At 43.4% G+C, this 27979-nt stretch overlaps 1 long non-coding RNA gene across 2 annotated transcripts; it reads left to right on the top strand.

Annotated features, from left to right (window-relative positions):
- Nucleotides 1-111: 111 nt before the first annotated feature.
- Nucleotides 112-26068, top strand: LOC135361463 (uncharacterized). 2 transcript variants are annotated; one of them, XR_010412060.1, is made up of 6 exons: nucleotides 112-357; nucleotides 6589-6883; nucleotides 7865-8114; nucleotides 11136-11220; nucleotides 11848-12233; nucleotides 21455-26068. It is a non-coding gene; the product is annotated as an uncharacterized LOC135361463 (long non-coding RNA). The 2 variants fall into 2 exon arrangements; XR_010412059.1 differs by lacking the exon at nucleotides 11848-12233.
- Nucleotides 26069-27979: the final 1911 nt, after the last annotated feature.

Here is a 27979-nt window from a genome sequence, read left to right as displayed (position 1 = left end):
CGACCCGGCCCGTCTGCTGCCGTTCTCTGTGAGGTGCATCGCAGCCTCCTGGGGCTTAGGAAACGGGACAGCACCTCAACTGCGGCCTGAAGGCCGCTTGAACCCGAAAGAGTGCCTCCCGAGGCTCGGAAATGCGAAGACCGTACACTAAGTAGGCTGGGACGGAAGCTTACTTCCCGTGTCAGAACGGAAGCAAGAAGGAAGGACGGTGTCGTCTTGTCCCGCCTTGGCTGGAAGTGTGTTTCTCAGGCAACTCAAGTTCTCTGCTGCTCAGTCCATGTCGGCGAGTAAGTGCTGAAGTACCGCGAGTGTTGATTTTGGAGTACGAATGGATTCAGCAGATAGGCACATTCACAGGTGTGGAAACCACAAGTAACAAGAAGTGTGTGTGTGTGTGTGTGTGTGTGTACGTGTACATACCATTTTCCCTAGTCTTTTTCTGAACCGTTTGAGGATGTGCTATAGACCTGATACCCCATTACCCCAAACATCTGCGTGTATATTTCCCAGAAGCGGACACCCCTTCGCAGCCATTCTGTAACCATCCACATGAGGAAATCAGCGTCAAAACAGTATTAAGGTCCAATCCGCAGACTCCATTGGATTTTGCCAACTATGTCAATGTCTCCTCCTCTTTTCTGCTCTCGGGTCCCATCCACAATCCTATGTGCAGTCTCCTTCATGCTGGGAGAGGTCTTCCATCCTTCTTGTCCCTAGTAGTTTTTATTATTAAAGACCACAGGCTTATACATAGGAGATGTCTCGGGGTCCATGGGCGTTTCCTGAGGACCAGATGCAGGTCATGTTTCTTGGTAGGAATACCACAGGAATGGTGCTGTGCCGCAACCCATCCTACCGTGGGTGATACTCGTCTTGATTATCTAGTCATGTAGAGGTCTGCCAGGTTTCTCCTTTTTTTTCATTTGTAAATATATTAGTATTTTGTAGGGAGATGTTCAAAAATTCCACCATTCTTTTTTTTTTTTTAAGATTTTTATTATTTATTCATTTGAGACAGAGAGAGACAGCAGGAGTAGTGGGGAGGGGCAAAGGGAGGGAGAAGCAGGCTTCCCACTGAGCAGGGAGCCCGAAATGGGGCTTGATCCCAGGACCTGGAGATCATGACCTGAGCCGAAGGCAGATGCTTAACCATCTGAGCCACCCAGGCACCCCCCATTATTTTATTCTTTATCAACTTTTGCCTGATAACTTTAAGTTCTATCAGTGACTTTTGCCTGGATCACTATGATCATTGCCAAAGAGTGCTTTTTATTTTTTTAATTATTTTTTAAAGTAAGCTCTACACCCAGTGTGGGGCTTGAACTCACAGCCCTGAGATCGAGTCACCTGCTTTACCAACTGAGCCAGCCAGGCGCACCCCCCCCCCCCCAAATAGTGCTTTTTAAAATTTCCATTGTTCATTTCACATTTATTAGTTGGTGGTCTATAAGGGAGAGGCTTCCTTTTTGTTTTTTATTTATATCAGTATGGACGTGTGGATTTCTCTTTTATTCAGTGGTGGTGCTCTGCTGCTGTCCTTTTGATGGCCAGAGAGCCACGTCTAGCTGGCTCTTGAGTCTTTCTGACATGTCCCTGTCATCCTTTGCTCCCTTCCTTGCCTAGCCATTTCTCCAAGGAGCTTTGTTTCTTTTTAGTGGAGGATGGTATTTAGAAATCAAGATTTGAGTGATGCCTGGGTGGCTCAGTCAGTTAAGCATCTTCCTGCAGCTCAGGTCATGATCCCAGGGTCCTGGGATTGAGTCCCACATCGGGCTCCGTCCTCATCAGAGAGCCTGCTTCTCCCTCTGCCTTCCGCTCCCGCTGCTTGTACATGCACTCACTCGCTCTCTCTCTCTCTCTCTCTGACAAATAAATAAATGAAATCTTAAAAAAAAAAAAATCAAGATTTGAGTGTGTGGTGTGCTTATTGCTAGTAAGGTTCATTGCTTCTAGGCCTCAGTGAACGTGGGTCAGGAAATGTATGTATATTTGCTTATATATAAAGACACATCTATAATTGTCTTTACTTGTATATATATTTTAAGGAAAACATTCATATCCTTATCTTCAATTCCAGTCCAACAACTCAGGATTTTTGGAATCTTCTCTTTGTGTTTATAAATAACTTCTCCAGCAATAAAAACCCAAGTTTCATTATTCTTTTTTTTTATTTTTCAGTCTATGTATTTATTTGCTTAATGTAACAAACCACTCAGGCCATCATCTCCACCTCCACACCTGCTTTGTGCTCACCCCCTCAGCACTCCACATCCTTGAGCAATTGTAGGCACTGCTTCCACAAACTCCCTCCACCTTCTTCAAATTGGTCAAAATCCAGTGCCAGTCAAAGCCTTCAATTTTCTTCCAGAAGGATTCTTCAAAAGAAGATAATTTACTAAGGAAGCATCAATACAAATACAAGCCTTTAAAATCATTGTCATTTTTTGTGGGTCAAAAATCACATATGTATTACTATCTTTTTAATAGTCCTAGTGCAGAACTTTAATTTCTCAAGTCTTCCAGTAAATACAAATACTCGCTACTTCAATCCTATAGACACTCAGATTTCCAAAAGTCAAGAATGTTAAGTAATCAGTGTTAAAAAATAAGTTATAATTAAATGAATCAATTACTATTAGAAACTGGGTTAGATATTGCCCTTTCCTGTGAATTTTATGCTAATGTTGAAGTGAAAAACCTTTAGATCCACATATTCCCAGATTATCTGGGTCTTGTTACAACCAATTGTAACACTAAAATGTGAAGTTTTATATTTACATTAACTACTGAGTTTTAGAGGAAAAATCCAAATTCTTGCATGGAATCAAATTTGCCATGCTGCAAATTCATAGTTTTGCACTTGGTAATATTTCTTATTGCTGCTGTAACAAATTACTGCAAGTTAAGTGGCCTAAAACACAGACATACTATCTTACCATTCTGGAGGTCAGAAGTCAAAAATGCATCTCAGGCCTAAAATCAAGGTGTTAAGGCAACATTCCTTCAGGGGGCTGTAGGACATACCTTTCGTGCCTTTTCCAGCTTCTGGAGGTTGCCCATGATCTTTGGCCTATCACATCACCTCAACCACTACTCCATTGCCACATCTTGTCTGACTCTTATTCTCCCCCTTTCACATAAAAGGATTGCATTGGGCCTACCTGTGCAATCCAGGATTATCTCCGCACTGAGGATCCTTAGCATGAGCACATCTACAAAGTCCCTTTTGTCATGTGAAATAACAGATTTGTGGTTCCAGGGATTGGGACATGGACATTGGCGGGGGGGGGGGGGGGGGGGTTGGATTATGCTGCCTACCATAGGTAGTGACCACACTGCCATAGAAAAAAAACAAGATTACTTTTTTTTTTTCCCGAGGGGGGTAGGGGCAAGGAGGAGAGGGAGAGAAAGAATCAGAGCCTGATAATGGGGCTCAATCTCAGGACCCTGAGATCATGACCTGAGCAAAAATGAAGAGTGGGACGCTTAACCGACTGAACCATCCAGGCACCCCCAAGATTACATTCTTTAAAATAAAAGTAAAACGTGGGCGCCTGGGTGGCTCATTGGTTGAGCGACTGCCTTCGGCTCAGGTCATGATCCTGGAGTCCCGGGATTGAGTCCCTCATCGGGCTCCCTGCTCAGCAGGGAGCCTGCTTCTCCCTCTGACCCTCCTCCCTCTCATGCTCTCTTATCATTCTCTCTCTCAATAAATAAATAAAAATGCTTTAAAAAATTATTAAAAAAAATAAAACGTTAAAAATTTTTAATGTTATCTCCTTTTTAAATGTAAAATTTAAATGCTTTAATTTTATCTCCTTTTTAAAATGTAAAAAAGTATTTAATGAAAAACATCCAAATTTTGAATGTTTTCAATACAACCAGATTCACAAATGAGTTTTTAACCAAAGAAAATAAATGTAATTGGTTGGACGCTATCTCACCTCCCCAGACACAGACACAACAATCACATGTGTGCACACATACATGGATGGGCATTTGCATGCCTTGTGCGGACCAGAATTCGCCCACAGCATGAGCTGGCACATGGGGAGTGTCGGGAGAAGATGTGAAAGTGGACACCCAGGGGCTTTACCAGGAGTGCACTTGGTCTACCTCTGCTGTTCTTTTTGGTCCTGATCTGGCTAAGACCACACCAAATTGTTGTGGGAACAAAATACCAAGTCAGATTTTTAAAATGCAGCTTTTGCCATTAACTGAAGTCTGCATTCATACAAAAAGTTGCCACTAAGCAGAAGTAAGTGACCTCCGTACATCTTCTTACCACATCAAGATTAAGGGCTTCCTAAGATGTCCTCTGAGAACTGCCTTGTGGTCAGCAGGGAAGGAAGGACCTTGTAATATGACGGTCCACGGGGGAGCGGAGACAGACCTTGGAGCCTTGGTTGGCAAACCTCAAGAAATCTGCTTCAAAGGAAGAGGCCACAGTGCATGTCCACTTAACACTATCCTCTATCAAGGGACCAGTGTTCTTCACCAAGAGGTCACTGTTATGATCTCTATTTTAAATACAAGGAAACCGAAGTACAGAAATGTTTGAAACACAGGCTCCTGAGTCCACATTTGCAATTCTTTCTCTGCTACCGATGCTAGCTAGAGATGAGGGTGGAGAGGCAGGCCGGGACCAGACCATGCAGACTTTATCTTGAATGCAAAGAGGTATTGTTGAAAACTTATAAGAGACTGACCTTGAGCAGTGGACAGGGCACAAAGTTTATATATACTTCACACAACTGTACAAAAAAAATCAGTTTCTCTGTTTTCTAAAATGAAACTTAGCTTTTTTTTGGAGCCCCCAGACTGCCGCAGGCCAGCAGCTGTTCTCATCCCAGCCTGCAGTTTTTGTTTGCTGTCTGTCTGGGTCCAGTTCATCTCGACCTCAGTCACTGTCAGGCTCAAATCTTGGTTATTCCAAGCCTTCTTCCTCCAACTACTTCCTTTCTTCTTCGGTGGCATCTGGGGTTGGGGAAGCTGGATAGATAATCTCATGGCAGCAGAGGCTCTGGCATACATGCCAGCCAGTTCCTCCCTGGCCCCTGCAGGTAGTGAGACCTGTCCCACCACCTGCTCATAGGCTAACATTTGCTGCTGCTGGCCTCTGATCATGAGCTCATTAACATGCATTGTTAACCTGCCCAGACCCTAAGTTACATGTTTCAGTGACTTTCCCAGGGTCCCATGCCAGTGCACGTGGGGGTTTTGGGAGTTTCCTATAACTTTCATGAGGAGTATGGCTCTAGAGGCACCATCTCAGGTCCTCTCCCTGTTTGACCACATCCTAGGTATCCTCTACTGCACTCTCCCTGCATTGGCGCAGAGAAGTGTGCTCTTCCAGAGGTAGAGAGGGGAAACCAGGCATGGACCCCTCTGCTTTTATATTATCCTTCTACTCATCTGAATTGTTTGTCATTCAACTGAGGGTTGTAGCATGAGCATCGGGTCCATTCTCAGGGACCCAGACAGGTGTCTTCTCTTTCAAAACTCTTCAAACTTCTCCCCAGCCCTGGAAATAATTTTTTACCTAGGTTGCAGGAAATTTCTCTCATATTATATCTTTGGGTTTCTTGCTCTAGGGTAAATCTCCAAAGCTTTGGTTCCTGGTTCTTTTTTCTCTCTTTTGAAAGCCTTGCTTTTAAGATTGTGGCTTGCTATGAGCTCTTAGAAGTTTAGGTTTAAGGGCGCCTAGGTGGCTCAGTTGGTTAAGCGACTGCCTTCGGCTCAGGTCATGATCCTGGAATCCTGGGATCGAGTCCTGCATTGGGCTCCCTGCTCAGCAGGGAGTCTGCTTCTCCCTCTGACCTCCCCCCTCTCACACACACACTCTCTCTCTCTCATTCTCTCTCTCTCAAATAAATAAAATCTTTAAAAGTTTAGGTTTAAAACTCAGAACTGAGCAATAACTTCTTTGGGCAGACCTTTCTTTGCAGCTATGAGTGTCACCTCCTGGCCTAGTCTTGATGGTGGAAAACGTCTCAATAATGGAGAAGGGAAAATACATTGACATTATGCCCACATACACATTGTACTTTAAAACATTTATTCAGCTGCAGTATGTATAAGACAGATTGAAGTGAGGCAGGAGCAGAAGTGGGAGAGCAAATAAACTGTTACTGCAATCTAGGTAGGAGATGACAGTGACCACGGAAATGCAGAAACCTTACTCACCTTCACAGCTTCTCTTGTAGGTAGGTCATGAGCATGTGATCCAGTCTTTCAGGGGAAGAGGGGCTTCTGGAAAAAGATCTCCCTAATAAAAAAGAGATACTCATTAGGACAAACCCATTTTCAGTAAGGTATTTTTTGGGATGCTTGGAAATAGTAGCCTTTTCACTAACATGAAGGGCCAACATTAAGGACCATGTCCTTATGCTGAGCTGACAGGAGAAAGGTGGAAGTAGCCAGGTAGAGATGGTGATATTGAGCTGCTGGTTGGCTTCCTTGCCTCTGGATTTCTGATAATGTGAGATAACACATATCCTTATTGTTCAAGACATTTTTTGTTGTTTTTCCTCTTGTTGGTAGCCAAAAATACTGTTACCTGTAACTGGAAAAATTATTTCAATTCAGGACATATCAGCTATGAGACAAAAGAGAAAAGTGGGTGAATAAGCAATTGGATACATGCATCTGGGACTCAGAGAAGAGGTCTGGAGACAAGATGTGGAGAAGAGGATGCAGGACTATACCTTAGAAAAGCCAGCTCTGGAAAACCAGACTAAGAATGAGCAACCAGAGAACTCAGGAGGAAAATGAGGGGGAGGCATTATTGAAGCCAAGGGAAGATGGAGATTTCAAGAGGGAGAATTGGCTAACCGGTTCCTGCTGCTGAGATAACAAGACAAAACATAAAGTGTCCACTGGGGTTAGTGATGGAGAGGTCACCATTGTCCTAGAATGGTCCCAAAGGCAGAAGAGGAAGTCAGACTAGTGGGTGAAGAGGACAGTAAGGTGAAGGCATGGAGTCTGGATGGAAGAAGCAGAGAAGCTCTTACCCAGAAAGAAAAACAGTGAAGTACATTCTCCTAGTCCCACCCTGCTGGCCTAGCCTAGTTCAGCAGGTGACATCCCACTGCCCCTTTTCCACAAGATACTCTCTCTTCTGCTCAGACATATAGTCAATATTACCTTTACATTTGTAACTCATATCCTCAACAAATATTTATTGGGTGCCTGTTGTGTACACAGCACCCTGTTTGGCTTCAAGAGAATATAAGAAAAGATTAAATGGGGTCCCTATCTTTGCCCAGGAGCTTACAGTTATGATTGTGGAGAAAAACCCACATCCTGAAACAACTGGACATTAAGTGTAAACATTGTATTTATGAGGTTGCAGGGCAGGGGCTGTAATCATGATTGGAGATCAGAGAATAAAAACTTCCCAGAGCAAGCCTGAAAAATTTGGGCTGGACTATCTAGGAAAATTTCACAGTGGGGGGTGCTCCAGCAGACCCTTAAAGACAGGAGATGTGGACTGAGGAGGGGACTGCTGAAGCCAAGCCATGTGTTTTGGTTGCAAATAACAAGAACTCACCTCAAAATAGATTTTCCCAGAAGAATTTATTGGCTCCTAGACTTGAGATGGGCCTGGATCCAGGAATTTAGACAAGGTCTTCCCCACCTTCCCTCTGAATGCTGGCATCTCTGTTCTATTGCGGAGTAGCCTCATCTTGTGACAGAAGCATAGATGCCAGCAACCTGGGCTACAGAGACACTTTTGAGGGTGAAAATGGGGTGCTGCTAATAGTTTTCTTGGGACAACAGGCATAAACTGGGACCCTGCTAGGAAAACTGGGGCACAAGATTATCATAAGCAAATGTTCACTCTGTGGCCACTGTCTGACAGCCCCGCCAGAATCACATGAAATGGGAGAGAGACAGTACTGCAAAGACTTTGTGCCATTACCAGATGAAGGAGGAACAAGAATGCTGGAATCCTAAAAGCAATGGTGTCCACTATTCATCATGCGTTGGCAATTCAGGGAAAAGAAGAGAAAAAGACCAAAGAGTAAAGCACAAATTTCAAAGTCAAGCTTACTAGATAAAGACAGAAGACTTGGAATTTGAGAGAGAGAAATCTGAACTTCATTTGACTGGTAAGGAAGACAGAACATTGTCCAAGGAATTAGTACATACAATGGATGTCTGGGGAGACAAATCTGGGAGTGAGTTCCAGGATATTTGGGAGGTTCAGAGAGGAGCTAGGGTTGTATACGTGGAGTCCTGAACTGTTGAGGGTGCTGGTATGGTGGAGGTGCAAAGAAAGATATATTCAGAAAGCAGGTGAAAAAAACAAAAAGAATCAGGAGACCTTCTTGGCTGATTGGGCATGAAGGACAGAGAAGAAGCAGACACACCAGTTCAAGCTTGGAGAAGCTAAAGTGGCAGGAATGGGAAAGTTACCAAGGGTAGCAATTTGGCAATGAGGCAAGTCTCTTGGGGTCATGTTAAATTTTGAAGAAGTTGTATGAATGGGGAGAACACAGGATTAAAACTGGTATACTATTTAAAGGCAAGATAATGAATAAAGTATGCCCAAAAGAGAGTAAGAAGAGGCCAGAATCAGGCCTGAGGAGGGCCTGCAACTAGGTAATGGGAGGAGGAGGAAACAGAAAGCCTATAGCAGGATTGGAAAAGAATGCTAAAGCAGCATAGAGGAGAGGCCACAGGTGACAAGCAACACCAGGTGCTTTGCTGAATTCCACATGAGGACTGGAAGCCTGCAAGAAGTTTACCTAGACAGATATTTACGACTTTTAAGAAAGTCGTTTCCTTATAATGGTCTAGCATTCGGGGCACTCAGGCTTGTGCTATGTAACAGACAATCTCAGAGTCAATGCAGTTGGAAACAACAAAGGCTTATTTCCTGCTCAGATGTCCTGTCCCTGATGTATACACAAGCTCCTGGTCTACCTGCTCCACATTGTCCTCACCTCTGATGCCTGGGATGATAGAGTGATCAGTATTGGAAGTCTTGCTAGTTGCCTTGGCAGAAAGAAAAAAAGTGGCCACAGGGGCCTCGCACTGGCCTTAAATCCTCCTGCCTGGGAGTTTCAGAGCTCACTGGTTGAAGCCAGTTGCACACCCAAGCAGGGGGTCCAAGAAGCACAGTCCCAGCAGGTGCCCAGAAGGGGAGAACTGAAATAGTTGTCTAAGAGGAACAATGATTAGTGTGGTGGTGGAGATTGGACATGAGGCTGAAGGAGGGGTAGACAGTGGAATTTGCTTGTCTAATGCTCAGTTATGTATCTGCTCTCCTAGGGATGTTATTCTTGGTGTTAAACCATAAGCCCCCTGAGGACAAGGACTATGCCCTTTAACCCTTTGTACATGGTACTTATGCACCTCATTGTGTTAGGTAGACTCCTTCAGGTGACAAAACTAGAGAGAGATTCTCCGATCACATCAGGGCTTCACCATAAGGACTCTCAGGGAGGAAGAAGTGTCTCAGTGCAGCCTTAAGAGAAGGAAATGTGTCTCCTCAAATCTGAGTGGCCCCATAAACGTTTGCATGTGGTGGCCTCATAATGAATACACCAATGATGTAAACTCAAGTTAGGCCAATTTTCCTACTGGAGACTGTCCTAGGAGCACTAGGAACAAAGGCCTTCTGGGTGGGATTGCCGACCCCTGCTGCCAGTGCTGCAGATGGCAGCCAGTACGAGTACTCTGTCCTCTAACTGACATCGTCTGTAGGTCTCTACAAAGGCTTTGGCTCTGTGAATCTGAGAGTCACAGAGGGAGGCATGATACTTTGAGTCAAAATTGCCAACAGAAATCAAATTGTATTCCCTCAGACATGTGAGCAGAGCATAAATATTTCATAGACACGAAGTCAGCTAGACAGAGATTTTAATTCCAGAAAGTGATCATAAGGTAAACTACAGGAGATGCGGCTTATGATTTGTCTCATGACACATTTTTAAGTAAGCAAAAGCCCTGTGGAATAAAAATAAACTTGCTCAGGTTCCCCAGTGAATGGGAAGCAGCTGAGTGGAGCAGAGACGAGCTAATGTTTTCTTTTTCCATCTTGTAATTTTGTGATGTGATGTTATCTAGCATATGGGACCCTTTGTATCACAGAATCTGTGTCACATGACTCTTGCTTACTCCATCCTTCAATAACAAACCAGGGCAAGGTCTTCTGTTTCCAATATTTTTCTAAATATTTTTAGAAATGACCTTGGAGAACCCTTTGCTCAGTGCTCGTTGAGCCCCCAACAGTGAGGAGCGAGTGCCTGCTTGTTGGTAATTGTCCATGTAAAATGTTGTATATGACTGGAAATGCAAATACAAAATTAGAAAAGTGAAAAGGGAGCCCACATTGAAAATGTGGCAGAAACACTCACCCTTGTGAGGACCTTTCAAACCTCCTGTTAGAATGATTCCTCCAGCGTCACCACACAACCAAAGCTGTGCCTTGACTTCCTTTAACCTCCAACATCACATCCTTTGCATGTGGCACTGACCTGTTGCCGTGAGATGGATCCAAACTCCTCTCCCCGCCATGAGGAATCTTTGGGTCCAGTGGGTGGTCAGAGTTGGAAGCCTCTGGAAATGATGTTGTATCTCTGGCAGACCACGCTGTTGATCGTGGGTCTTATTGAGTGGGTGACTGGAAGACAAGCAGGGGCGGTACCAGGCCTGCAGGGGAGCCTTGGGCGAATGCATGTGAGTGGGGAACTGGGAAGTCCACACAAACTCTGTGGCTCAATTAGCAGTGCTTACTAGCACTTGCATCTTGGTCTTCAGAAGGGTTAATATCAGGGGCAGCTGGACCAGGGGTGCAGGCCCCTCTGAGCTGGCTCACAGCTCTTCTGTCAACTTAAAATGATTTCAACTTAAAACTTAAAGATGGAGCTGCCTTTGTCTCCTCAATAACAAGATTTTGAATTCTTTTGCAAGCCTGCCTGTTGAGAAAGCACCCAGTTGCTGTATCCTGGAGCAGAGCAGCCAGGGCAGCTGCCTTCATTACTTAATGGGAGCAAGCCTGCATTTCCGTTCCCTCATTTCCACCAAGGGAGGCATGAAAGTGCCTTGTGAGCTGTATATATTACCCCAAAATTGAAAAATCTGGCAACTTCTATAACTACAGGTAAAAATATCTTGATTCACAGAGGTGTCACCATGCAAGGAGATGGTCACTTGTATCGAGGCGTCAGGTTGCCGTCTGAAATGGAGAAGAGCACATAGCAGTGTAAGGTAGGGAACAGCACATTGTTTTGAATGTAAGTCTTTATGCTGTACCAATTGGGAGAAATAAGAAAAATGTTTTGAACTGACTGTGGCACATCTGTGGCCACCATCGAACATCTTTGTGCATCACGGGCCATCACTCTCTCGTGGCTTAGAAACTCTGCCTGTTTTCACGTAGCAATGATTATACTCACTCCACAGCATTGTGGTATTTCCACTTCAGCACTGTTGTTCTTTATTTTTAAATATCACCCTGATCTGGTCACTGCTGAGGGTTCCTAGTCTTAGGACCATGAGAACTCAGGAAAAAGAATCTAGTTCAGGATGAAATAACAACGATGCAAAGTTTCCAGTTTGTTTTCAACTTTGTGTTGGTTCCTGAGTGGGTTCTGAATAAGTAATAATCATCCTGATTTCCCAGTGACTTGATGTTCCATTTCTGGCCAGGCCCCTTTGCTACTCCCTTGAATCGCTGCATTAAATATTAAAGCCGCCTGCGCCCTGGTGGCTCCATCCTGGAGGCAGCGGCAGAGTTTTTGTGGAATAACTCCTGGTTGGCTGCTAGATTTGTTCATTATTTTAATCTATGCATATTGGCTAGGACTACAACATTGTCTCTTTTTGCATAAATAGTAGTTTGAAATGAGGAGGAATCAATGACCCACCAGCCCAGCCCTGAGGAAGGGGAAGTCTCTGGTTCTTTGTAGTTGCCACACCTAGTGCTCGGCACTGACACGGTGATCTTTGGAATACCCCGTGCCTTCCTCCCTTCAGCCCAGCAGGGACATTTGGACCACCCAGCCGGGTCTGTTGGAAGACCTGCTTCATACAACATACTTTGCTGGGTACTGTCAGGAGGGTGGGGAAGCATAAGATTTGAGCTTGTAAGCTGCTTGGAGAGTGACTACATGTATATTTGGGGAAAAAAGACGACGACAGTCCAACCCCAAAGCAGTGTCCCGTGCTGAGAGGATGAGTCATACAGACGAGATCCTGCAGATAGGGAGCAGTTATACAAGGTGAGACTTCGACAGGGACATGGACTTTGACATACATGCAGGGGATGGGGGGGTTACACTGTGGGCATGGCATAGGGGGTGCATACTCCTCAGCAGAGCCCAGCGATGTCAGCGGGCAGTCCTCACCGTGAGGGCCCAGCTGCCGGGGCGAGTCTGCTCTGGGCCTTGGAGTCTTTGAGGAAAACAGCCTTCATGAGTCAGATTTGAATGAAGGGCCCGACCCTGGGCCCTTTTCCCAGAGGGACTCAGGTCTGTTTTCAGTGTTGTTCGTACGACTTTGTTCTTTTTAGACCAGGAATCGTCCTTTTTGCTACTGCCAGTCAAGCCTCATGCCAGGCTGAGCTGGGTTGGTGTGACCATTCCAAAAGCACTGTGATCCTATCTAGAGTTGTGCCTGAAGGGGAAGAAGAAATGAGGGGGGAGGGGGGAAGCATGTGCTCAAAGAGGGAGGGCGGAAAGGGGCAGGTGCAGACCTCCCAGGCAGCAGCCCCTGCCAGCCCCCCGAGGCCCAGGCAGGACCAGCGGCCCCCTGGAGTATTCTTTGGAAAGAGCTCCTATGTCCTTCTCTGCCAGCAACTGAGACTATAAAAACAGATACTAATTGTAGCGATAAATTACCAGGCCCTTCCCAACAGGCCTTTGGGTCCCAGGCAGAGGGGTGCTGACTTCCCCAGCAAGATACCTTGGTGGTCCTCTTCCTCAACTGATAACCTCCGGCCGCTCAATGAATAGCTCTTGGTGAGAACTCAGCTTAGCTGCTGGAGTCCATGTTTGGGTGTGAGTCACATTTGGCAGGGGGAATCCCAGGCACTTTAGGACCCTCCTGGGCAGCCAGCAGGGCCTGTCTGTGAGAAGGGCAGCCACCGAGGCACCAATAGCACCCCAGTCTCTGCTGCTTTAGACTCAGAACAGAACCAGTGATTCGGTGGTTCAGGAAAGGAGCTTACCCCTGCACCCACCACATGCACAAAAACCAACAGATTTAATGAGGAATTTGGAGTTCTGTCCTGTACTGGCTCCAGTTTAAGCTGAGGAGGAAGTTGGGGAATCTCACATTTTGGGATGCCCTTCTTCTTCTTTTTTTTTTTTTTTGAAGATTTTATTTATTTGACAGAAGCACAGCGAGAGAGGGAACACAATCAGGGGGAGTGGGAGAGCCCAGTGCAGGAACTCAATCCCAGGACCCTGGGATCATGACCTGAGCTGAAGGCAGACACTTAACGACTGAGCCACCCAGGTGCCCCTGGGCTGCTCTTCTTTTTGATGGGCAAGTGGACCAAGGGGGCTGGAGCACTTCATGTGGTCCAAGCCCAGCCCCTGCTGGGCTTCACCATGTGGCCAAGTTCCTTTTCTTTCCAGACACCCTCAGGCCTTTCCTACCACTCCGGACAGAGCAGAGAGGGCCTTGTCAAAAGTGTTTGAGCAGTTCATGGTGACTGCCAAGGACACAGTGCCATGAATACAAGATTTGACAGGGTGACGGTTGCTTTGCATGTGGCCATGTGAGGGGGCAGTTGGATGTGCTCGATGACCATACATCCGTCAGCCACAGACCGTTGGGCTCTCTACTGGGTCTCCCTGCAACGAAATTCTTTCTGGCCTAGGATGGTGTTTGCAGCCCTGACCGTGAGTGCAGGTAGTTGGGAGAGGAAAATTCCATCACTTAGGTCACACGGCCATGACAGGCTGGCTTTTCCATCAGCGGTACAGCCCCTGCAACACCAGACCTCGTGCCTGTCCTTAACTCGCATGTGTGGAGCTTAACTAGCTCTCTTTCCTCTAAGAACAGTTAGTGCTCATGCGTGCCTCGCACTTCCGTTGACACGTCACATCAGTTGTCACTGACTCAGAATGTCCAAGTGCCTCCTGTAGCTTGCTTGGAGCATAGCTGAAACACTCCTGGGATTGAAGTCCAATCCTGTTGAGTCTAAGCCGGAAGGAGGACGGAAGGTGCAGGGCGGTGAGCCTGCACGTGGAGACTGAAGCAGCAGTGCTTTCGCGAAACGCAAACAGATCCAGCAAGAAGAGAGGGCAGCTCTGTAGAACAGGCACACACAAGGGAAATGAGTAATTATGCCATCAGCTTCAGGCTCACACTTCCGTAAGCAGCTGTAAGTCTTCCTAACCCTGCCAATCCAGGAGCAAGAATCAGGCAGGGAGGCAGGCCTGTATGCCCTGTGTATACAAGTGCATTGAAATTGAGTGTCATGCTCACAGGACCCCATTCCTTTCCATTTTGCCTGATATGCTCCTTCAGGGTAAAGGTATAAAACACATTTAAGGTTCTTTACCTCCTTCCCTGCAATAGTAATTGGCAGTTACTCAACCCCTGTGGGCATCATAAATAAGGAACACACCAAGGGACTCTGTTGCTGCCATTAGAACACACTGGCTTTAGCTGGATTGAACTAGAGTCAACTGGTAGTGTGGAGAATGTAATGGTGTGCCCATGGTAAAATCGCCCCCATTTTTTTGTCACAAAGCCTGGGTTTTCTCCTGGCTAAGCAAATGGAGTTTGTGTGTTGACATGTTCACGCTAAAAGGAGTGAGTCAGAAGATAGGCTGTCTACGTCAGGGCACCCTGGTAGGTGCTACACGGAATTCTGGAGCATCATTAGTAATAGAAGAGAGACTGTGATGTATTGCCTCCTACATGGTAAATACAGGAAGCAGACCGACCATTTTCTGCTCTCTTGATAAGGCATGGAATTTATACCAACAGCACATGGTTACTTGGGTTTTATTCTATTGTGGCAAAAAGCACATGACATAAAATTTACCATCTTAACCATTGTTAAGTGTACAGTAGTGTAACTATGTGCACATTGTGCAACAGATCTCTAGAACTTTTCCATCTTGCAAAACTGAAGCTCTGTCCCCATTAAACATTCACTCCCCATTCCCTCCCCCAACCGCTGGCACCCTCCCTTCTTACTCTCTGTCTCTATGAATTAGTGACTCCAGGGACCTCATGTGAGTGGAATCGCAGAGTATTATCTGTCCTTCTGTGTCTGGTTTATGTCAATGAGCATAATATCCTCAGAGTTTATCCACTGTGTAGCAGGTGTCAGTGTTTCCTTCCTTTTTAAGACTGAATAATATACCATTGTGTGGATGGACCACATCATGTTTATCTACTCACTCACTGATGGACACTTGGGTTGGCTTTTGTGAATGCTGCTATGAACTCGGGTGTGAAAACCACAGTTGATGGGGTTCCTTGGTGGCTCAGTCAGTTAAGCGTCTGACTCTTGATGTCAGCTCATGTCTTGATCTCAGGGTTGTGAGTTCAAGCCCCATGTTCATTGAGCCTGCTTTAAAAAAAAAGAGGGGCGCCTGGGTGGCTCAGTTGGTTGGGCAACTGCCTTCGGCTCAGGTCATGATCCTGGAGTCCTGGGGTCGAGTCCTGCATCGGGCTCCCTGCTCAGCGGAGTCTGCTTCTCCCTCTGACCCTCCCCCCTCTCACACTCTCTCTCTGTCTCATTCTTTCTCTCTCAAATAAATAAATAAATAAATATTTTTTAAAAAGAAAATCACAGTATCACAGTTGCTTGTTTTTAAAAGAAAAAAATCTCGATTTTCTGAATAAGAACTTTCTTGACTATTAATATTCTATTACTAACATATAAAAGGAGTACACCTGGCAATTGTATCACTAATATTTTCAACATCCTTGTGGAGGTAGTGCTTTAATAGTTGTAGATAAAACAACAGCCTAGCTCTAACCTGTCCTCTGTGAGGCTCAGCACAAGTAGAATCAACCACCTTTTAAATTCTCAGTGGCCATAAAAATGGGAGGAGTTTTGCTCCTCAGAACAGAAAAACAAGTCTTGTAGGCAGGTGATTTGATGAAAGGAGAAGCAGGGATTGCTTATAGTTGACCTGCTCCGTATCCCCGAGGCAATAGTCCTCAGGGAGGCTGAAGGACAGAAAGGCCGCAAGAGGTCTCAGCTGAGGCAGGCCCAGGGCATACAGCCCTCAGCTCAACATGGACCCTGGGTCCTGTAGTCCCTGGAATATCTGGGTAATCCCCTTTCCTCATTGCAAGGTGGCCTGAGAGTGACCACTTGCTGTAGACTCCTTTGGGGGAAGGCCCAGAGACATTATGACAGTTTACATTTGCTGTGGTTTGTGTCATTCATTCCTCATAAGGACCTAGCTTCTCCTTCAGTTGGGGGGGAGGGGGAGGGCACAGGTCCAAGACCAGCTCAGATCTGGAAATGGAGCAAAGGACTGTGACTTCTCGTTGGGGTGGTTTCCCTTAGCCCCTGTTATTCATTCAATAATGACTTCTCTTAATTGTATAATTAGGTAATATCTTATTGGCTGGCTGTCTGTCCCTTAGGAATACCACATTTTATTAACCATCTTCATGGCATTGTGCAGGTCACCCCCTCCCTCTTCAACACTCCAACCTTGCTGCCCTTACAAGAATTGTACCCACCTAGGGCGCCTGGGTGGCTCAGTTGGTTAAGCGACTGCCTTCGGCTCAGGTCATGATCCTGGAGTCCCGGGATCGAGTCCCGCATCGGGCTCCCTGCTCGGCGGGGGGTCTGCTTCTCCCTCTGCCCTCTTCCCTCTCGTGCTCTCTGTCTCTCATTCTCTCTCTCTCAAATAAATAAATAAAATCTTAAAAAAAAAAAAAAAAGAATTGTACCCACCTTGCTTTTGATAATTAAGTACAGCCACCTATGATTCTGGGATCTTGATATCCTCGTTGCTGTAAAGGGAGCCCATTCTATGACGGCGTCTCCTTTGCCTGCTCTGGGTTACAGAGTACTGACACTGCTGAGCTCCTCATCAATGCTGGTGCCCCCACCAGCCCAGTCCTCATTGATCTGATGAATGGAGTGTCTCTGAGCCTTCTGTGAAATGTGTTTGGCTGGTGTTTTGTTTCCAGCCTTATGAGGTACATTCACATTTCCATGCCCACTTTTCTGAGACTTGATTCCTTCTTCTACCATTTGCCACAGCAGTTACGACATTTATGTTTCAATTAGTGGGTCATCACTTTTTACAAACTTCCAAGAATCTTCCTAGATGCAAATTCACACTGCCTCCCAGCGTGTTAAATCTTATGTCCTGGGAAAGTGCTTCTGTACTGATAAACCCTCCCTTAACCCATCTGATATTCTGCCCCTTGATCCAGCGTATCTTGGTGGCACATCTTGGCTATGTCGTGCAGCTCCTTCAGGATACAATCTCTTTCTTCCCTGGCCAGGCCCAGCTCTTCCTTGTCTGGGTTATGTTGTGATTTGAACCTTCATGTCAGCCAACAGCCAGAAGAGAAGTTGGGGACTATAGCCTTTGATAGGGTGAAGTAGACCACTACTGCAAGCCTAGAGCATTCAGAGGGACCTGGGGTTCAAAGACTTTTGGGTGTATCAACCTAGTTGTTCCCATCCCAAGTTTCAGGGTCCCCCTCCTTCTAGTTGGGGCCTTGACCTTAGAATAGGGGATTTGCTAGGATTGAGAATTCAACCTTTTCTGGAGCTCTGCTGTCCAAATCATTAAGTCTTGGGCCTGACTCTCAGTTCCTCCTGCAAGATGCAGGGTCTCTCTGAGTGCCACTAGAGAAGCTCTGGGGGTGTTCACACTTCACCTTGAGTTGGTGATTAACCAACCTCAGCCTTTCCTTATCTTCTTCCAGTGCATCAATAGCATCCAGCAACAGCCACCCTGTCCCAGTGTCCTGTTACAACTTCCCCACACCTCCCCAATTCACCAGCTAATGTCATTCCTTATCACTGTTAGTTTTTTTTTAATTAGTAGATTTCATTTTGTAAGACAGTTTTAGGTTTACAGGAAAACTTGGGCAGACAATACAAAGAATTCCCATATACTGCCTCTCCTACACAATTTCCCCTTGCTACTACCATCTTGCATTGGAGAGGTACATTTGTTACAATCAATGAACCAATATTGATACATTATTACTAACTAAAACCCATAGCTTATGTTCAAGTTGTCTCTTTGTATTGTCCAATTCTATTGGTTTTGACAAAAGCATGTCATTTGTCAAATGTATCCACCATTACATTACCATTTAGAATAGTATCTGCCCTAAAAATCTTTGCTGCTTCACCTATTTATTCTTCCCTCTGAAAACCCTGGCAGTCATTAATTTTTTTCACTATCTCCATAGTTTTGCCTTTTCCAGACCATCATATGGTTGGAATCATACTGGGTGTAGCCTTTTCAGATTGCTTTCTTTTTCCACTTATACATTTAAGGTTCCTCCATGTCTTCTACTGGCCTGATAGCTCATTTCTTTTCAGTGGTGAGTAATATTGTCTAGATGGACCACAGTTCATTGGTTTATCTATTGAAGAACATCTGGATTTTTTCCAGGTTTTGGCAATTATGAATAAAACTCCTGTAAACATTTGTGTGCAGGTTTTTGTGTGGATCTATGTTTACAATTTGATTGGGTAAATACTTAGGAGTGTCATTGCTGAGTCATATGGTAAGAGTATGTTTAGCTTTGTAAGAAACTGCCTAACTATCCTTCACCAGCAATGAGTGGGATTTTCTGTTGCTCTGTATCTTCACCAGCATATAGTGTTGCACATGTTCTGGATTTTGTCACTCTAGTAATTGTGTAGTGGCATCTCATTGTTGTTTTAATTTACATTTCCCTAACGACTCCTGATGTGAAGTGTCTTTCCATGTGCTTACTTGCCTTCTGTGCATCTTCTCTTGTGTGTCTGTCAGATTTTTGCCCATTTTTAAATTGGGTTGTTTGTTTTCTTGTTGCATTTTAAGAGTTCTTTGTATATTTTGGATGCAAGTCCTTTATCAGATACTTACTTTGTAAATATTCTCTCCCAGTCTGTGTCTGTCTTCATTCTTTTAGCATGTTTTTCATGGAGCAGAAGTTTTTAATTTTAATAAAGTCCAGCTCATCAATATTTTTCTTCATTGATCATGGTTTTGGCGTTGTATTTAAAAATTCATTGCCAGGGACGCCTGGGTAGCTCAGTTGGTTAAGTGTCTGCCTTTGGCTCAGGTTGTGATTTCAGGGTCCTGGGATTGAGCCCTGCATCGGGCTCCCTGGTCAGCGGGGAGTCTGCTTCTCCGTCTCTCTCTCTCTCTGCCCCACCAGCTCCTGTTCTCTCTCTCTCTCTCAAATAAATAAATATAATCTTAAAAAAAAATAAAATAAATTCATTGCCAAACCCAAGGTCACATAGATTTTCTCCTATTTTCTTGTAGAAGTTTTATACTTTTGAATTTTATAATTAGGTGGTTTTAAGTTATAATCCAGTTTGTGTAAATTTTTGTGAAATTTGTGAAGTCTGTGTCTAGATTCATTTTTTGCATGTAGATGTCCAATTGTTCCCACACCATTTGCTGAGAAAACTATTCTGCCTCCATTAAATTTTCTTTGCTCCTTTGTCAAAGATAAGTTGACTATGTTTGTGTGGTCTGTTCCCAGGTTCTTTGTTCTGTCCCATTGATCTATTTGTCTATTCTTTAGCTGATACCCTCCTGTCATTTTTACTGTAGCTTCATAGTAAGTCTTGAAGTCAGACAACATTAACAGCTTAAACAATTGTTTCACTACACGTGTCAGGGATTATCAGAGCTCAATCTATGACCTCCAGTGGAGGGTTCTCATCACCAGCCTCATTGCCAGCTAGCAGGTGATCCAGCTCAAAGGTTCCATATTCGATTTTCTTTCCTGGGACTACTCTTGGTACCAACTGTCACTCCCTGGAAATGGACTCTGAGATGGAGAGTTGCTGCAGGGACTTACTAAGCAGTACATTAATGAACAACACCTTTAAGGACATGAGGGAAGGAGGGTAGGGCAGAGGGTGAGGTTGAAGTGCAATTAGTTGCAGCGGACTGTACACCTAGAGTGGAGGGCTGGATGCCCTTTCTTGGCAGTCCCAAGTTGAGGCAAAAGGACTGGGCCATTGTAGCCCTGCATTAGCTAGCTATTTAGTGCAGGCTCCCTCAAGAAGGAGTGTAACTTTGGGTGAGAAAGTTTCCTTTAGTTCGGCGAAGTTCCCTTGGAAAGAGATGCAGCTGGGGGAATGAGCCTCGATCTTGAAGCACTCTGGACGGTGCATCACAGTGTGTACCACCAGTACTTTAGATCTTAGCAGAAACATTACTCATCAGAGAAGACTTCTCCACTTATAGATGAAGCTTGAGGTTACATGGTCTGCCCAGGTTACCTCACTGTTAGGAGATCTTTTAAGCTATTAACAAAATCTGGAGGCCTACCTCTGTACCATGAGGATTGCTGATACTGAGAATTTAAAATTAATCTATATTTTAAAATATTAGCCTGGCATTTAGGATAGGAATGGTGGTTTCTTGCCCAAAGAAAGAATGGGTATGAAGGGAAAAAATACAGAAGAGTTACTTGAACAGCTTTCTTAGCTAATCTGGTCTCAGGACCTCCACAGGCAAGAGTACCTGCTTGCCTCGTGTTCCAGTCAGGCTTGGTTATATGGTCACCAATCAAATTGTCAGGAAAAGATTAGACTTGCTTAATTAAGCAAGGACAAAGGCTAGGAGATGAACTGCCCTTCTGCCAATATTAATAGAAGCAAGGATTAGAAATTAGTTGGTGGCTTAACTGATATTTTTAGAATTCCACTTGAAAGGGATAAGGATTCTAAAAACAGGAAAGTGGTAAATGCTACATAAGTCAGTAAAGGATCATAGTTAGCTTCATGTCCTTTGTAAAGAAACTATTACAAATTATGTGGGAGGATTTAGCTTTAAAATTGCTTGAAAAGCAGAATGTGATCTGAGACAGGCAGCCTAGATTTATGAGAGGAAACATGCCCATAAGTTGTGTTGGAGATTTTAAAAGATATTATATTTATGACAGACAATGAGAATGCTTTGTGTAGCCTGCATCTGTGAAGAATTTGATAATGCTCTACTTAAAGATTTATTCTGAAGGTAAGAAGTAGAAAAAGATGTAAAAAGAAATCCTGCATTTCCAAAGCACTGCATCTTCATGCAGATGCTCATTCCAGCTATGTTGGTAGCAAAGGAAGAGTGATTTGTTAATTATCCCCCACGCCATGCATGGAGCCTAGCACAGAGAGAAGGCTTGGTTGTTGATTACTATGTGCATGAGCAGATGGATTAATCTTGTTTCACCAGTACCTATTTAAGCAGGAAGTCTAAGCAGTGAGGAATGACTCCTACATGTTGTTAAAATCACTCTCTTTACCATTTATTTCAATTGGAAGGAGCAAGGACTTTTTTCCATGAAGGACAACCAGCTTTGTAGAGCCCTTATTGAAGCCTTGCCCAAGGATGCGGTCTTTTGGAGAGACAACTGGTGAATATCTTCTGGGCAGACAGAACCACCAATGGGCAATGGAAACCTTCATCTAAAAGCATATGAAGATTCTAGGAAGCAAGGCTGAAGTAGAAAGAGGCAAGACTGTGGTTCCATGGACAAACGGGGGCGACCACTAGGGATCTGGGTTTTCAAGAAGTGCAACACTCAGCAGGTAGATGGGAGTCCCTAAGTCAGGACATTAGGACAGTGCTGCCAAAAAGACAGTAGTGGTAGGAGGTCCTGTGACCTACAAATTCAGTGCTCTGTTGCTCCTGTTAGGGAAATAGGGAGCCCAGGAACAGATCCAGATCTCCAAGTCAGTATAGTCAGGTGGCCCAGCTCTCCTAGGAATGGAGAGTCATGGAAAAAATGAATATCACTTAAGTGAACAAAAACAAGACAAGAATGTCCCCCCTCATTACTCCCATTTGACATCATGCTGGAAGTCCTAGCTAATGCAATAAGACAGGAAAAGGAAATAAAGTATACAGTTTGAGAAGGAAGAAATAAACTGTTTGCAGATGATATGATTGTCAAAAATCCCAATGAATTGACTAAATGAATAAATAATAAAAATCCTGGAACTAACAGCAATTATAGCAAACTTGCCAGATACAGGGTTAATATACATAAGTTAATTATTTTCCTGTATACCATCGATGAGGAATTAGAACTTGAAGTCAAAAACGCAATAACATTTACAAAGTGGACCATGCAGCTGAACCTGCAACTCCCATCTTGAGCCTTTGTATTTGCTGTTCCCTTTACCTAGAAGGCCTATCTCCCAGATGTCCAAATGACTAACTCCTTCATATACTTCAAATCTTCTCTCAGAAAGTTATCTTCCTGGAGGATTCTGGGAAGATGGCTAAGTAGGAAGCATCAGGAATCGGTTTCCCCACCTGGACAACAATTGCACAGCAGAATCCGTCTGATGTATTTGGGAACTCTGGAGTCTACTGAAGGCTTGCAACTTGCAGGGGAAGTATTAGATAGCAAATTGCAGTTAATTTGGTCAATTTCAATTCTTGTACAGTAGCAGTTACCATCCCTCATCCCAAGACTAGTGGCAGGCACCTGTGCATGGGTTTCTGGAGCAGCTGGCATGCAGGTTGTGGGAGCCAGGGTGAATATCCACCAAATATCAAGGATCTGTCCCCTGATTGCCAATTGCTGCTTCTGATCACAGAGGTGCAAAAACGAGGGTAGCCATTGTTGTTGTACTTTCCCCCCAATGTGGCAAGCCCTTCCCCTTCTAGTTGAAGTGACTTCCAGAGGACTTAAAGGGCTGACACCCTTCCTCCCCTCCTTCCTTTCTTTCTCTTTTTCCCTTTTTGGAAGTCAGACATTAAAGACTAAGACATTCAAAAGCAACTTTATGTATGAGGGAAAATTAGAAAGTGACTGTGCATGCCCAGGGGAAGGCACAGGATCAGAAAAGACCTGAGAAGACTTTAAGTTTATAATTCAGGCTGGTCTTTGGTGCAGAGACAGGCTGCAATAATAGAGAAAAAAAAACCCACACAATAACCCAAAACAGCAAACCCTGGGGAAGGGGAAGATTCTGATTTCCAGAGTTACCACATTATTAGATTCAAATGTCTAGTTTTCAACAACAACAACAACAACAACAACAACAAATATCACAAAGCATACATAGAAACAGGAAAGTATGGCCCACTCAAAGGAAAAAAAAAAATCAATAGAAAGTATTCCTGAAAAAGACCTGGTGGCAGTTTACTAGGCAAAGACTAAAACTACTGTCTTCAAGATGCTCAAAGAACTAAAGGAAGATGTTGAGAAAAATCAAGAAAATGATGTAGTAACAAAATGGAAAGATCAGTAAAGAGAGAAAACCTAAAAAGAAACCAGAAAGAAATTCTGGAGCTGAAAACACAATAACTGAAATGAAAATTCACCACAGGTATTCAAAGGCAGATTGTGAGCAGCCAGAAGAAAGAATCAGCAAACCAGAAGATAAAACAATGGAAATTATTCAATTTAAAGAACAGAAAGTAAAAAGAATTAAAGAAAAGCAAATGGAGAAATAGAAAACCTGAACAGACCCATAACTGGCAAGGAAATTGAAGCAGTAATCAAAAATCTCCCAACAAATAAGAGTCCAGGGCTGGATGGCCTCCCAGGGGAATTCTACCAAACATTTAAAGAATTAATACCTATTTTTCTGAAGCTGTGTCAAAAAATAGAAATGGAAGGAAAACTTACAAACTAGTTCTATGAGGCCAGCATTACCTTTTTTTTTTTTTTTTTTTTTTTTTTTTTTGAGGCCAGCATTACCTTGATCCCAAAACCAGACAAAGACCCCACCAAAGGGGCGCCTGGGTGGCTCAGTTGGTTAAGCGACTGCCTCCGGCTCAGGTCATGATCCTGGAGTCCCTGGATCGAGTCCTGCATCGGGCTCCCTGCTCGGCAGGGAGTCTGCTTCTCCCTCTCCCACTCCCCGTTTGTGTTCCCTCTCTCGCTGTGTCTTTCTCTGTCAAATAAATAAAATCTCTAAAAAAAAAAAATAAAAGACCCCACCAAAAAGGAGGATTACAGACCAATATCCCTGATGAACGGGGGATGCAAAAATTCTCACCAAGATACTAGCCAATAGGATCCACAGTACATTAAAAGGATTATTCACCACGATCAAGTGGGATTTATTCCTGGGCTGCAAAGGTGGTTCAACATCCGCAAATCAATCACTGTGATACATTACATTAATAAAAGGAAGGACAAGAACCATATGATCCTCTCAATAGATGCAGAAAAAGCATTTGACAAAGTATAGCAAAGTTTCTTGATTACAACTCTTCACAGTGTACGAATAGAGGGAACATACCTCAATATCATAAAAGCCATATATGAAAAGCCCACAGCAAATATCATTCTCAAGGGGGAAAAACTGAGAGCTTTTCCCCTAAGGTAAGGAACATGACAGGGGTGTCCACTCTCACCATTGTTGTTCAACATAGTAGTAGAGAGTAGTAGAAGCCTTAGCCTCAGCAATCAGGCAACAAAAAGAAATAAAAGGCATCTGAATCAGCAAAGAAGAAGTCAAACTCTCACTGTTCACAGATGACATGATACTCTATGTGGAAAACCCAAAAGACTCCATCCCAAAATTGCTGGCACTCATACAGGAATTCAGCAAAGTGACAGGATATAAAATCAATGCACAGAAATCAGTTGCATTTCTATACACTAACAATGAGACATAAGAAAGAGAAATTAAGGAGTCAATCCCGTATACAATTGCATCAAAACCCATTAGATACCTAGGAATAAACCTAACCAAAGAGGCAAAGGATCTGTACTCAGAAAACTATAGAACACTCATGAAAGAAATTGAGGAAGACACAAAGAAATGGAAAAATGTTACATGTTCTTGGATTGGAAAAACAAATATTGTTAAAATGTCTATGCTACTGGGCGCCTGGGTGGCTCAGTTGGTTAAGCGACTGCCTTCGGCTCAGGTCATGATCCTGGAGTCCCTGGATCGAGTCCCGCGTCAGGCTCCCTGCTCGGCAGGGAGCCTGCTTCTGCCTCTGACCCTCCCCCCTCTCATGTGCTCTCTCTCTCTCATTCTCTCTGTCTCAAATAAATAAATAAAATCTTTAAAAAAATAAAAAAATAAAAATAAATGTCTATGCTACTTAGAGCAATCTATACATTCAAAGCAATCCCTATCAAAATACCATCAACTTTTTTCACAGAGCTGGAACAAATAATTCTAAAATTTGTGTGGAACCAGAAAAGAACCTGAATAGCCAAAGGAATGTTGAAAAAGAAAACCAAAGCTGGTGGCATCACAATTCCGGACTTCAAGCTCTATTACAAAGCTGTAACCATCAAGACAGTATATGGTACTGGCACAAAAACAGATACATAGATCAGTGAAACAGAATAGAAAACCCAGAAATAGACCCTTAACTCCATGGTCAACTAATCTTCGACAAAGTAAGAAAAAATATCCAATGAAAAAAAGACAGTTTCTTTAACAACTGGTGTTGGGAAAATTGGACAGCCACATGCAGAAGAATGAAACTGGACCATTTTCTTACATCATACACAAATATAGACTCAAAATGGATGAAAGACTTAAATGTGAGACAGGAATCCATCAAAATCCTAGAGAAGAACACAGGCAGCAACCTTTGTGACCTTGGCCAAAGCAACCTCTTGCTAGACACATTTCCAAAGGCAAAGGAAACTAAAAAGATTTTGCACAGCAAAGGAAATAGTCGACAAAACCAGAAGGCAGCCGACAGAATGGGAGAAGATATTTGCAAATGTCTTATCAGATAAAGGGCTAGTTGGGGCACCTGGGTGGCTCAGTTGGTTAAGCCACTGCCTTCAGCTCAGGTCATGATCCTGGAGTCTCGGGATCGAGTCCCCACATCGGGGTCCCTGCTCGGAGGGGAGTCTTCTTCTCCCTCTGACCCTCCCCCTTCTCATGCTCTTTCTCTCATTCTCTCTCTCTAATAAATAAATAAAATCTAAAAAAAAAAAAAAAGATAAAGGGCTAGACACAAACAGACAGTTCTCCAAAGAAGACATACAAATGGCCAACAGACACATGAAAAGATGCTCAACATCACTCCACATCAGGGATATACAAATCAAAACCACAATGAGATACCACCTCACACTGGTCAGAATGGCTAAAATTAACAAGTCAGGAAATGACAGATGATGGCAAGGATGTGGAGAAAGGGGAACCGTCTTACACTGTTAGTGGGAATGCAAGCTGGTACAGCCACTCTGGAAAACAGTATGGAGGTTCCTTAAAAAGTTGAAAATAGAGCTACCTTATGACCCAGCAATTGCATTACTAGGGACTTACCCCAAAGATACAAATGTAGTGATCCAAAGGGGCACATGCACCTCAATGTTTATAGCAGCAGTGTCCACCATAGCCAAACTATGGAAAGAGCCCAGATGTCCATCAACAGATGAATGGATAAAGATGTAGTATATATATACAATGGAATATTATTCAGCCATCAAAAAATGAAATCTTGCGATTTGCTATTAACGTGGATGGAACTAGAAGGTATTATGCTAAACAAAATAATTCAATCAGAGAAAGAAAATTATCCTATGATTTCACTCATAATGTGGAATTTAAGAAACAAAACAGGAGCATAGGGGTAGGGAGGGAAAAATAAAACAAGATGAAATCAGAGAGGGAGACAAACCATAAGAGACTCTTAATCATAGGAAACAAACAGGGTTGCTGGAGGGGAGCAGGGTCGGGGATGGGGTAACTGGGTGATGACATTAGGGGGACATGTGATGTAATGAGCACTGGGTGTTATATGAGACTGATGAATCACTGAACTCTACCTCTGAAATGAATAATACATTATATATTAATTAATTGAATTTAAATAATAAAAAATACAACAAATCAAATTCAGCAAAACATTAAAAGGATTATATGCCATGACCAAGAGGGATTTATTTCTGGAATGTAAGGATTGTTCAACATACAAAAATCAATAAGTATAATGCATCACATTTACAGAATGAAGAGAAAAAAAATGATCATCTCAATTGATGCAAAAAGGCATTTGACAAAACTCAACACTCTTTCATGATAAAAAAGACTTCACAAACTAGGGATAGAAGGAAACTATATCATAATATAATAAAAGTCCTGTGTGAAAAACCCACAGCAAACATTGTATCCCATACTGAAAAACTGAAAGATTTTCCTTTAAGATCTGGAACAAGGCAGGGATGTTCACTTTTGCTGCCTCTTTTCAACATATACTGGTAGTTCAACTCATAACAATCAGACAAGAAAAATTGATAGGCATCCAAATTGGAAAGAGAGAAGTAAAATTATCTGTTTGCAGATGATATGACTTTATATGTAGAAAATCCTCGAGAGTCCCATCAAAAAAAAAAAAACCAAACCTGTTATAATAAATGAAATCAGCAAAATAGCAGGATGCAAAGTCAGCACACAAAAATGAGTTGCATTTCTATACACTAACCATGAATAATCTGAAAAGGAAATTACAAAAAGAATTCCACTTATAGCATCAAAATAATAAAATATTTAGAAATTAATTTAATCAAAGGGGTGAAAGAAGTACATTGAGGACTACAAAACATTGCTGAAAGAATTAAGGAAGACATAAACAGAAGGATAGCCTATGTTCATAAATTGAAAGACTTAAACTTGTTAAGCTGTCAGTACTATCCAAAGTGATCTAAAGAGTCAGTGCAATCCTTTTTACGATGATGTTTTCTGCAAAAATGGAAAAACTCATCCTAAAATTCATATGGAATCTCAAGGGAGTCCAAATAGCCAAAGCAATCTTAGAAGAACAAAGCCAGAGGACTCATGCTTCCTGATTTCAAAACTCACTATAAAGCTACAGTCATCAACATAGTGTGTACTGGCATAAAGAGA

The sequence above is a fragment of the Mirounga angustirostris genome, unplaced genomic scaffold (genome assembly GCF_029215605.1).
Source record: "Mirounga angustirostris isolate CCGP_5_RB_7025 unplaced genomic scaffold, mMirAng1.0.hap1 SCAF_5, whole genome shotgun sequence".
In the NCBI taxonomy this organism is placed as follows: domain Eukaryota; kingdom Metazoa; phylum Chordata; class Mammalia; order Carnivora; family Phocidae; genus Mirounga; species Mirounga angustirostris.
The sequence above is the reverse complement of the archived record's forward strand: the minus strand, read 5'-3'. Positions and strand labels throughout refer to the sequence as shown.